This window comes from Sipha flava, unplaced genomic scaffold (genome assembly GCF_003268045.1).
Source record: "Sipha flava isolate LNK unplaced genomic scaffold, YSA_version1 73_pilon_pilon, whole genome shotgun sequence".
In the NCBI taxonomy this organism is placed as follows: domain Eukaryota; kingdom Metazoa; phylum Arthropoda; class Insecta; order Hemiptera; family Aphididae; genus Sipha; species Sipha flava.
In genome coordinates this window covers 2,390,861-2,403,866 of record NW_020273613.1, presented here as the reverse complement: position 1 = coordinate 2,403,866, position 13,006 = coordinate 2,390,861, and the positions used below count along the sequence as shown (strand labels likewise).

General features: G+C 31.8%; 1 pseudogene; it reads right to left on the bottom strand.

Annotated features, from left to right (window-relative positions):
* Window positions 1-8,699: 8,699 nt before the first annotated feature.
* On the bottom strand, window positions 8,700-12,055 carry LOC112692451 (annotated as a pseudogene).
* Window positions 12,056-13,006: the final 951 nt, after the last annotated feature.

Below are 13,006 nucleotides of genomic sequence, written 5' to 3'. Positions count from 1 at the left end.
TCAATACTGTAAGTACCTACGTCCGATATGGTTCGACTTAATGTCTAAGGAGGGGTGCTTAAGCACCGTTAGCCTCCCCCCTTGTATCCACGCCTGTGTACACGAAAAGAAAGTTATGAATGAGACGTGAGGTGCTTTAACATCCCCGCACTGCAGATAATCCTCGTCTGACTACATCACGATGCAGATAGTACGACATAAAAGCTACAGTACTGAGGTTAGAATTATACGGATATTGGACCTACGCACGTACGTATATCTTATATCGGTGTTTTGTCGGTTATAATTTTTCCTTGTTCTCGCGTGTAACAGCTATTTATTACTAGTTCAAATATTTTCTTGATCCATCTATATCCGGCCGAGTCAGTATTGTGTTTATTTATACCATCCGTGAGCTATAATGTAAATATAATATAATAATTTCGCTGTTACATTCACAGATATGTACAATAAATATGTTGCATGTATTTATTTGTATCTATATATTGCATAATATTTTCAATTCCATGATGGCAAGCTATGCATAGATGGCATAGAGCACATATGTTATAAATATAGCGCACTTCCCAAAATGTTGTGAATAAGGCCCTATAATTTAAGTCTAAGAGTAAGGGATTCGTATTTTAACTGATGTCGCTCAAATTAAATGTTATTAATTTTAAAATATTTAGTAAAAAATAAATAGTTTCGTATTAGCAAAAAATAAAACTAAATTTTCGTGTAGAAACTTATTGTAATATAACAGCTACAATTGACTACAAAAGAACAAATCATTAAAAATTGATGCTATCCGAAAAAATATGTGTGATTCTAGGAAAACATATTAATTTGAACTATTATACCACAATTTTAAATAACATTTTTTTTCATTTAAATGAAAAAATGGATAACAGTTCCATACATAGAAATATAAATATAACAATCACATTTTTTTTCCTAGAAAAATCACAACTCGAGAAATTAATAAAATATGCTTTTTTATGAAACATTATTGATTATATTTAAAAATATGAAAAATAGACTAAATATTCTCTAATGTTCAAAATATGCTAAAATATGCAAAATAAATATTTTCCTACGAAATCTATGATGGATAAATTGTCCACATTTTTATCCTCGTACATCTGCATAAAGCCAATAAAAATATGTAAAAACCTTAAGATCCGCTCTCTACTTATTACTACTTCATGATCGTTGTTTATAGTAGCATCATTGTATAATATGAACGTCTTGTACTGTTGACAATTTAGTGACTTGAGCATTTAGTGATCTTAATAATTTTAATTGCTAAGTGCAAGGTTATTTGTTTGCAAATATCTTCAATCTTCATATACTATGGACGAATTCACAGAAAATATCATGAAAGCATGGGGATTTAAGGACAAGCTAACTATTTTTAAAGGTAATGTAGAACAAATTATAATTATTAATATTATTAACAAGAGATTTGTAATTTGTGGTACCTAGGAAAAAAGTTAAAATATATTATGTACTTTTATTACACATATGTATAACCTATTATAATAGGTTAGTATACTAAAATACATATAACCTAAATAATATTATTCATATATGATTATACTAACGCTGATAATTAAATATTGCTAGTTGATTTCACTATAATAATAATAATAATAATAATAATAATAATAATAGTAATTATCTGTATAAATCACATAACATTTACTCATACTATATTATAATATAATACTATAGTAGATTCCTATTATAGAATAAATATACTACTATAAAAATAATATAATAAATCTTTAAGATGTACAATACTATTGTCTAAAAGTAAGAAAATTATTCAAGAAAGTCTGAATAAAAAAGAAAAATATACAAATGTATATAATTATATAATATGCCTATCTATTTATAATATATACTATATATTTTAAACCTACTGAAAAATATAACAATTTAAGTGTTGTCGTTATTAGAAAATACATTATCCATCCTGGTAGCTGTTAGTAAAATAAAATCATTAATTTTAATTCATAAATTATAAATAATATCTAGTTGAAGAAATTGATAAAATAAAATAATTTAATTTAACCGAAGACATGATCAAAGAGCTTTTTCCTAAAATTGGGAAAATATAAAAATTTTTAAATAAATTGAAGGATTACAAATTAAGGACAAGTGAGATGAACAATTTTAATTAAATATGTAGTTTATTACATATAGTTGATTTAATTTTTATTTCAATAATAATAAGTGGCTACATTTACAAATTGTTTTCTATATTGTGCTTAATTATTGTATTTAACATCAGGTAGTTTCTGAAGAGTTATCATAAATGTCTACAATACAACCAAGTTTTCTGTTATTTATTATATATTAAAATTATAATTTTATTTTTAAAATTAAAATTCTACTTAATGTTTAGTAACTTACAATGAAGATATAACTCAAATGTTGATCGAAATTCAAGAACTTAATTTAACTGATTTTAAAATAATATAATTTATAATGAATAAATCAAACCTGAGCATTAACGAGTTAATGAGTTAAAAGTTTAATTAAACTTATTAACTTAACTTATTTCATTATTGATAAATGAAATTAACTTATTAACTTAACTTATATCCTTACGGGTTAACTTGAAATTAACGTATTATTTTTTCATATATCCCAATTAAGTAAATTTTGATTTTCTAGACCAGAAAAATATTTTTGTATAATACCTCATCCATTATAAGTTCATGGAATTTAGAAAAATATAAAAATAAATATTTCAAAAAATATAAAATGTTGACGAGCAGTCAATTGCTGTTTTTAAGAGGATATGACGAAACTATTAACCATAAATATTTAAAATTAGTAGCACATAATTTATTAATATAATAAGTATAATAATTTTTGATGAAAAAATTAACATATTAATATATTTTTAAAAAATTTTTAATTCATTTTTGTATTTTATAAATATATTAATATCTATATAACTAATATAAGAAGGTTAAAATTTAAAATTAATAGTTACGCGGGATATTTTGACCAGGATATTTTTACACTGAATATTTTGACGGCTGGAAACTGATTGAGCACAATTGATCTTTTTCGTAACCCGATTGAGCAGTTGCAATTAAACAATAGGTACCAAAAAAGAACCCAAAAGCCAAACGATTGAACACGAAATTGGTTGCGACATTGCCGCTTTGTATCGTAGAATATTATTCGGTACACCGTATTATTGTGCATGCAAGATTTTTTATAATTATTATGTAATTCAATTTTAGATTTTTAACGATTATTTCTAATTTAAAATTTTTACGACTCAGGTTTTCTAAAAGAAATAATTCTCCATTAGAAAAACGACAAGACACCGTTTTTTTCGCATTTTTTATAGGTGCGTGAAGTTAGCGGAAAAATTCGAGCACTAATTTCTGCTATGGTACCATTATTTAGTGCTCAATTGATGCTATTCAATCCTACCGTTTTCGAAATTAGTGCTATACACAGTTATAGAGAAATATGGTGCATCCAATACATTATTAAAATAACTAAAACACGAAGACTTTGCAGCCTATCAAAATATTCTAAGGATGAACAGGGCCCAGTTAAATTAATAATAATAAATAATCAATAAATAATTTAAAATCAATAAATAATAAAAAAAATTTCAAATATAAACGAAAACGAATGAGTTATCTATATCAATGACAACTTTCTTTTACATGTATATCACATGAATGCGTGTACGCGACTAGCGAACGAGCGAATTTAATCGCTCAATGTAATCGAACAAGCCGCTACACGCTCACACGCGTGCGACTTTAATCGCTAGTAAAATCGCTCAATGTAATCGAGGCTATACAGATAGATTAGATATCGTTTTCAAAGCTAAAGAGACATAGTATAATTTATTTTTATTTTTTAAGAATATACAGAGTGTTGGAAAAGTTCTCGAACTTTCTTCCCGGCGCCTGTACAAGTGAAGCAATATATCAAACAAAACTGGTACCATGTTGCTACATTTATCAGTAGTATGTGTACAAAATGTTATCTCTTTCAGTTCACTATTTAACGAGTTAAGACGTGTTTGAGGAATGCATATTAGCGTCGCAGGTGCAAATCACGAAATGGAGGAAAAATTCGAACAACGTTCCGCAGTTAAATTTTGTTGGTTTAGCAGCACGCATACATGAGCCTCGTTTTCGTTGCTTACAGCTGTTGTGAGCTGGCCACTTTTTTTTGTCGTCTTCTAACGAGGTTGAACCGTCTAAACGTTCTTGAATCACTTGTACCACGTATAAACAGTAGACTGTGATACTACACATTTACCAAAAGTAGTGTCAATTATTTTTCGCGTTTCTGTAAAACTTTTTTTGAGTCTAACACAAAATTTAACTGCGGAACGTTGTTTAAATTTTTCCTTCATTTTACGATTTGCAGCTGCGACACCAATATGAGTTCCTCAAACACGTTTTAACCTGTTAAATACTAAACAAAAAGTGATAATTATTTTGTATAGATAAATGTAGCTAGATGGTACCAGTTTTGTTTGATAGATTACTTATTTGAGATTTTGAAATAGGTCGAATGGTTTTTCGTCGGCTGCATCCGAATTGCATGCCATCTCTTAAGGTACGGTTTCCCTTGCGCGATCACGAACGCGATCCAATCTAAAATCGCGCGACTACTGATACAATGTAAATTAAATATAGTTGTTTTTCCTTGCGCGATTGCAATCGACGATCTAAATTCGATCGCGGCGCGAACGTGAACTGACTGCTTCAAGAGTATTCCATCCTTGTATGCCCAGGCACCATAAATTTATGATCAATTGTTTTTATTTTATCTTGATTCTCTAAAAAATAAATACACATGACTATAATTATCCTATTCTTGTTCTACCCTGGACAACAATCTCTATACATTATGACATGCGAAATATCTGATGACAAACTTTTCAAATAATGAAATAGGGACGAACCAATATCATTTGCCCCTCGTGTGGCTATTGTTTCATTCCAAATATAACATACAGCTTTTGAGGTAAAAGTGTTATGGACAATGAAATTATATGTCCATAATTGTCTTTCATAAAAAGCAACCGACAGTTCTAGAGATGGAGTAGGAAGACATTGCTGGAGGTCAAAAGCAATAACACATGTATTCTCTGTAGATGTAGAAATATCATTTATTTTCGAATTAAAAGCTTCTTTAGCTTCAGCGTGATGTAGCGATTTTTGATTAGTTAGTATGGTTGTTTGTTCATTAGAGCAATTAGTATTATTAATTTTGATTTTTAACCTGTCGTAACAAGAAAAGCTATCTTTTTTGGGATTTTTGACTTTTAGACCTGACAACTTAAAATATTTTACGTATATTGAGCGGCTTACTGGGTTTTCAACCGTTTTAATATATTCATTATAGGCAAGTTGCAATCTGAAATATAGAGGTAATTATTAAAACGTTTTAACCATATAATGTATAAAAATATAAGGACTTGATCCTTTTTACACAATTAAATATTAGACTTGTGCCGTTTTACACAAAAACCAATATTTACGTATGCAGTTGTGTCCTTTTTCACAAACAAAATTTAGTTATTACGATTTGTGACAAAACGCACATATCAATAAATTGATAACGGTTCTACATCTGTTCAAACCAGTGGTACGAGTAGACGCGGCGCAAAATTGCGTATAAAATTAATGTATAATATGAAAAATGAAAAATTTGGACGAACCCTTTTGCACAAACACCGTCCAATTGATCATGGCCCTTTATTTTTTCTTCTGACAAATACAAGAGCGAAACTTCATCATCATCTTCTTCTTCAAAAATAATTTTAAGTATATTTACGTCGTCAGATGTATCCATTATAATTTAAAAACTCACAGTATGTTCGTTTACACCGTTCACTAGATTTACTCTAATAATATTTTGATGTGTGAAGTACTGTATTTCACACATCAAAATATTAAGTACGACTGAATTATGAGATATAAATTACTCTCGATCGCGACATAAAATCGTTCAGAATAAACCAAGACAATGCGAACGCGATCTTAGTTCATCGATTGCGCAAGGGAAACCGTACCTTTAGAGGGGTCTGTCCGAATTGCATGCCACGTCTTAGAGGGGCCTGCTCGAATTTTATGCCACGTCTTAGAGAGAGGGGTATGCCGTGTACCCTTAGTTTATTTATCATGCACTTATGTGTACAACTTAAACTTTATTTTTGACTTTTCTAATTTTTATCTAAATAATGTTTAAGTTGTTCACATAAGTGCATAATAAATAAACTTATGAGTACATGGCATAAACCTCTAAGACGTGGCATACAATTCAAACAGGCCTCTCTAAGACGTGACATGCAATACGGACAGACCCCTCTACGAGGTGGCATGCAATTTGGACATTCCAATTTATGTTTATTTTTTTGGCATGCATTTCAGATGTACCGTTTCCGTCATATTAATATTAATACGTGGGCGATTTGGGCGAAGAATTTTGTTATATGTTCGATTCCTGTTGTTCCAATCGTACTTTGCGAAACTGGGCGATTCGTTTCATTCCAAACGTCCGAGCGTCCTTCAGTTTCCGATGTACAAGTAATGTTGTAAAGGGCGTATCCCGGAAGTTCTGGTACATCGGGTATTGTTCTATGTTGCGATTTTCCAGCCTCCATGCATCCTGATAAAAACCCGTTTGATCGTAGTCTGCAACATAATTGGGCGACGCAATCGTCAACTCAGAAAATGTTGATTTTACCAACACGGCGTTGGGTGTACCGAGCACATGAACTCTAATAGTTTATATTGTAATGAATTTTTCTACCTGTAATAAACACTGACGAATCATCTGACCAACTAATTTCCATGATTCTCGCTGGTCGCACGAACGGTTGCTGTTCGGTCTGTTGCGATGTTGACGGCTCGTTACTATTCAACGTTATCGCGGATGCATCAACCTGGTGCGCATACGATTGTAAAAACGAACAGTTAATGTCTCGCAAAAAGTGTTGTACGTGTGATGATTATAAATCCAAATGGGAACGCAAAACATTCGCAAAGTAATTACCCGTCCAGCCGCGTTCGTTGGGCACACGCTGTTTTCCGGATTTATGCATCTCCGGTGGTTGTAGCACTTGCAACCAGTGCATTTGACCATCGGCTTCCAGATGCACCTCCGATGGCATACGGAGCACTTGTGAATCCATTTATAAAAAGGTTTGTTCACAAATGTGTGCGTCAGTTGATTTTCCATATCGTGTTCGTTTGTCAGTGTTGTTTTAAAAAAAAGTATTTGAAAGTGTTCAGAGAGGTTTGTGTTTTTTATATGATTTCGCGAATCGTGTAAATTTACCTATTGCAGGAACTGGCTTCGTGTATGTTTATTTTATATCGCGTATTCCTTCGATAATTTTGCTTAGTGATTCGACCTTGTATATATTGGCCAATCTATTTATTTTCGACATCGTTATGCTCCATTAATCGATAGATCAATTCAACATGATCACTTGTGCGTATATCATTTAGAATTAGGGATACACACTGAGAGCGGAGAAGTCACGGAAAATGTCTATTGGTTTTCAATTATTTAACACTATATTACTTCTGCGACGGTGTTTCGTAATTTAATTGGCGTTGCATGTACATCGTAGTTGATAACGAAATTTACGTTGAAAATCCTCGCAAATTTCCAGAGTTAAAGGAAGCCAATTGAAGATAAATCCAAGTCATTCCATAAGAAATTTTACAAGATTCAATAAGTTACTTCAGGAAAATCTTCAAACATGTGTTCAATCGGAAGGGTGCCATCTACGTCATGTTAATTTTGCTATTTGTTTTTTTATAATAATTTTCTTAAAATTCTGTAAAAAACATTGTTTCAAAAAAAAAAAAAAAAATAATAATAATAATAAATAAATAAAAATATTGGTTCAATATTTAAAAAAAAATTGTGGCTTTTTGAAAACAAAGCGATTCCCAGCAAAAACCTTATACAGAATACCAAACTCTTCTAGAATCTTCCTCAAAGTTGTTCTGCCTAGGGTAATTAAAAAAAAAAAAAAAAAAACAACATACTCCCAATTATATCAAAATACTCCTTCTGATAATAATATAACGAATCAACTTTCTCCAATCCCAACAGAATTCAAATAAAATGTAGCGAACCATTTTTAAAGGGTTAAATATAGGCAATATTCTATAACCTAGCTGGAGAGCTTTGTGACTGTGTGCATAGTAATAGATCATTGGTGTGCGTGAGTTAAACACGAAAATACTCGAACACTGTAATTTATTATTATGTCTTATCAGTAACCAGTTGACCAATAATTTTATTACCGTCACCATGCGTATTGCATGGACAAAATAGGTAATACAACCTAATATTATATTATACTATATTATAGTTCATCTACACATGATTAATTAGTGGATAATTAGTAAAATAAAAATACAAAATCAAAGTTACATTTATGTATACAGGCAATTTATATTAATTAATTAATATGTACCTACAAACAATAATAAAAAATAAAAGGTATAAAAATAATAAATTACGTATATTGTTTTTAGTAAAATATACGTGAGTAAATTCCTATGTGTATCGATGTTTTCACACTGATATGAGATATTGACAAAAGTAGGCAGGTAATTCTTTAAAAAAAAAAAAATTTATTTCTGCATCATATTACATAAAGCAGAATAAAAAAATGTTTTAATTTCATTAATTAATTAAATCGTCTTTGCTTGTATACTGGGCCTAATCGGTAGACCTCGATCAAACCTTGAGTAAATTATTTCAGGCAGTAAAGATTCCACATACAATTTTGTACATGGTTCAATTTTCAATGTCCAAAATTCGATATCTTTGAATATTTTGTCTACTATAAAACCTAAAATAAATACAGAAGCAATACGTTTAAATTCAAACAAATAAATAATTATTATATTTTAGATTACTGCTATGTAATAGCCAGCAGGCTATGTATACAAAATCAATATTGTGTAATCCACAGCGAGTGTTTTCAACGAGTGTAAAACAAATACGAAATAATAATCGAATGTTCGTTGTTAACAAGATAATACATAACGGAAACACTGTGGACAGGAATAGAATAAAAATTAAAAACGATCAAGAGACCAGAAATTCGCTACACCATCACGCACCCGTATCGTCGACAACGTTCAAGAACTACAGTTGATCATACCATGTGATAGAATCGCGATGACGAGCCGTTCGGAGAGCACTTCGAACACAAAGGACGATGGCCAAAAGTGCCGGCTATTCGTGGGCAACCTGCCGAAGGTAAAGACGGAAAGTGAGATATTCGACGAAGTGAGCCGCATAACTCGCGGTCATCTGGTGCGTGTGATCACGTACAAGAACTTCGATGACCCGTCGATGCCCCAGGGCTTCTGCTTTCTGGACTACGGGTCGGTGGCTGCGACTACGGAAGTCAAACGAACGCTATCGGAACAAAAGGTGTTTGGGTGCAAGACGATCGTGGACTGGGCGAACCCGGAACCGCAGGTGGACGCGGACACGATGGCCACGGTCCGCATACTGTTCGTCAAGCAGTACGGTGGCGTGCTGGACGAGCGCGTGCTGGTCAAGGTGTTTGGCCGGTACGGGGTCGTGTAGCACGTGAAGCACTACACGTCCGTGCACTTTGCACGCAGTCGGCCATGGACGCGCTGGACTGTTCCAGGGATGTGGCTTCGGGCGTACGCCTCGACGTCGCGTGGGCCAAGCCACCGGCGGATAAGCAAACGCGACAGCGGATGTTGCGTAACCGAGAACGCTGGTTATGGAAATCCGTGGTCGTGGCCATGAGTCAACTGGTTCGCTACGCCCCGTGGTCATTGTGCCACGGTCCCGGAGCTAAAAGACGTATCGGTCCCGCCCTCGCCGCCGCAGAGTACACTAAGTACAACCATCGCGGTTATGACTTTGAACCGCGGCAACCGTGTAACCGGTGCACACCCGCTTCCGCGATGAGAATTCCCGTGACCGAGGCCAGGTCCGATGAGCGTAACAGCGACAGTGCACGCCGGTGCCGCTTCAACGTCACGCGCGCGGACCAATGCAGAGCGGTCCGTCACGATGATGATGATTGCAAGAAGAAGGGTTGTACGAGAAGGTAAACCATTGAAAATTTTCGACAGAATTTCCACGAGCTGTGCGAAAAATTATTGACGTCACCGTAGTGTTGCCTAGCCTTTTACGGTGTTTAAAATAGTCAATCTTTGTTTAATGTTAAAAAAAACACGCATTTTACGGAAAATAAAAATGAAAATGAAAAAAAAGTAGTTTCGAATAATTTAGTCAATATATGTTCATAGAATTGAAACAGTAAGTATTGCATTTTCAAACGGATTTTAAATTGGCCACTGATCGATGTCATGGCACCCGGATAAGGAAAGCGCAACGAATCACAACATACGTAAACGATGTTTACGTGAAATCCGATTAGACACAATATTTCACTACAGCGCTACAGTACGAGTTACAAATAGGATTACAATTCTAAGAGATACTACGATTCTCCTACCCGAAACCGTTAAAACTTAAAATGACTAATGTAGGGCTCCGCACTCACATACTATCACATTTTAAGTTCTGGGCGAAGCGAAAAACATATTGGCTTTATAACAATGTGTTATATTTTGTAGATGTAATACCTACTATTATGAGATAATTGCATCACATATAAAAATAATCCAATTTAATCAAAATGATAAAATGTTTTCCAGTTATATTAAAGACAAAAAAATAAAAATAACTATAAAAATGAAACATTTTTATAAATTACTCATTAGCACTTATAGATGAAAACCATGTTTTCAATGTCAGCAATATTTGAAATTGAGTTTTGACTGTACTACTTTTTTTTCAAATTTTCAAATTCACTATATATTTATATATGTACTATTTATCGAGGAACGAAATCATAAGAGAACAAATTCCCCTAGCTACAACATAAACACGATCGGATTTAAAGATATGATCTCTTTATTGATTGCAGTTACATTTCTACATATACAATTATTGTCCCATATTAATATACTATTACCTTTTGGAATCCACAAAACAAAATAACAGTAATGTCTTTCTGTAATATTTAGTTGCGTTTGAACTTAATAATAATAATTATCAGTTTTTTTTCAATCATCTGATTTCATGTACTTAATTTTTTTTTCTCAATTGCTTCTTCCGGAGTATATTTTTTTATGCTTGAAGGACATTTTATTTCCAAAATACCATCTTTATCTATCAACCCGTCAAGACTCGCTGCGAGGTATGGTTTATTCTTATGGGTAAATAATCCAGCTGATTCTATTTTCCCCTTCATGGTTTTTCGGAACGCATTTCGGGCTATTGATTTGTTTTCAATACCATACCATAGTAGAACATTTTATAAAAAATAATAATAAATACAATAATTTTTGTAAAATAAATAAAATATAAATACACCACGAACCTAGTAGAAGAACTTCCTTGGAAAATATCATATAAAATTTATTTTACGATATTGGCTTGCGAAGTGGTTGGTCTTAATTTACACATTATTCCAAAATTAGATGCTCGTGAGTCGATGTTTCCTAAGCTTTTTCCAATCGTCATTTTCTTTTCATATGACGGTATTTCTTTCTATCTTGACTATTTCATCTACGGTTAAATTCCTTTTTTTTAAAAATGCAGTTTTTTTGGCATCGTATTCTTCGGGTTATACAAAATGAATAATTATAGACCTAAAAACAATGTTTAAAGAATCTGAAAGAATTCTCACTACACCAAACAAAGCATTATAGCCATTTTTATAAGAAATTTTCGACCATGTGCCATCAGTTATCACTGTAATTAATGGTATTTCTTTATCATTGACATTGTTTTCCATAATAGCTAACGTAGCTTATTATTTACCAGCATCAATCATTGCATCAAAAGCCAAATCTTCGGTGTGCTTTTTTATGTTATTGTAATATTTCTGATAACTTGGATTAGACATATTCAGCATATTTAAAAATGCTGTCAAAGTATCTAATTGGGAAAATCTATGTCCAGTAATAACAACTACTGTGACCATTGCTGTATTTATGCACATCGACGAAGAATTATTAAATTCATCACTTGTTAAAATCATCACTTGTTTAAAAATAAATTCGGAGTAAAAACCATTTATCTTTTCATTTATTAAAGTTAGATCTGCATTCAAATATGTTTACAATATATATTATATAGTATATTTATATGCAGCCAAATAGTGGGTGATTGATTTTCTGAATTGAATCAAATAAATGGTTTATATTAACAATACATCTACCGCCACAAATAAACCTAATGAAAATAAAAAGATTTGAAATTATTTATTTATTTTTCATTAAAATTTGAACTTATAATATCTATAATAAATCTGTGTTTATTTCGTGTATTTTTAGATTTTTTGCTTATAACATGAACTACTTATAGTAAATCTTAGATTAACTTTAAAAAATTAACCTTGAAATTTTCACAGATCGTCTATGTAATTATGTCAGCATTTTACATACATTTTTTAGCCATTAATATTCAAAAATATCAAAAATTGATTTTGCGTAAATATTTCCGTTTTTCCTTAATTTTTATTTTATTTTTCCTGGTGCTTTTGAAAACTACCGGGAATTTCCCAACGCACAAACTATAGTCGTTATCGAACCGGAAAAGCTACTGAAGTTGAAAATCGAAGCATTATTTTGACAATATATCGTGTACACAGACATAAAAAAAATTAATAAATAAATAAAAAAAAAAACACGCATCATTATTGTCATTTCAATACATTCATCACTCCGCTCAGAAACTAAAATGTTATTTACATCTAAAAATTGTTCAGTAATTACTTATTATAATATTAATATGGATTGTTGTGTTTTAATTTAAAAAATATCAATCGCACTAAATATTTACTTTATTACTTGTGATTTTCTCCGGGTTCATCATAATATGTATCATTACTTTGGTTTGATGTATTTATACTTAATAATAAAAATAGATTCAC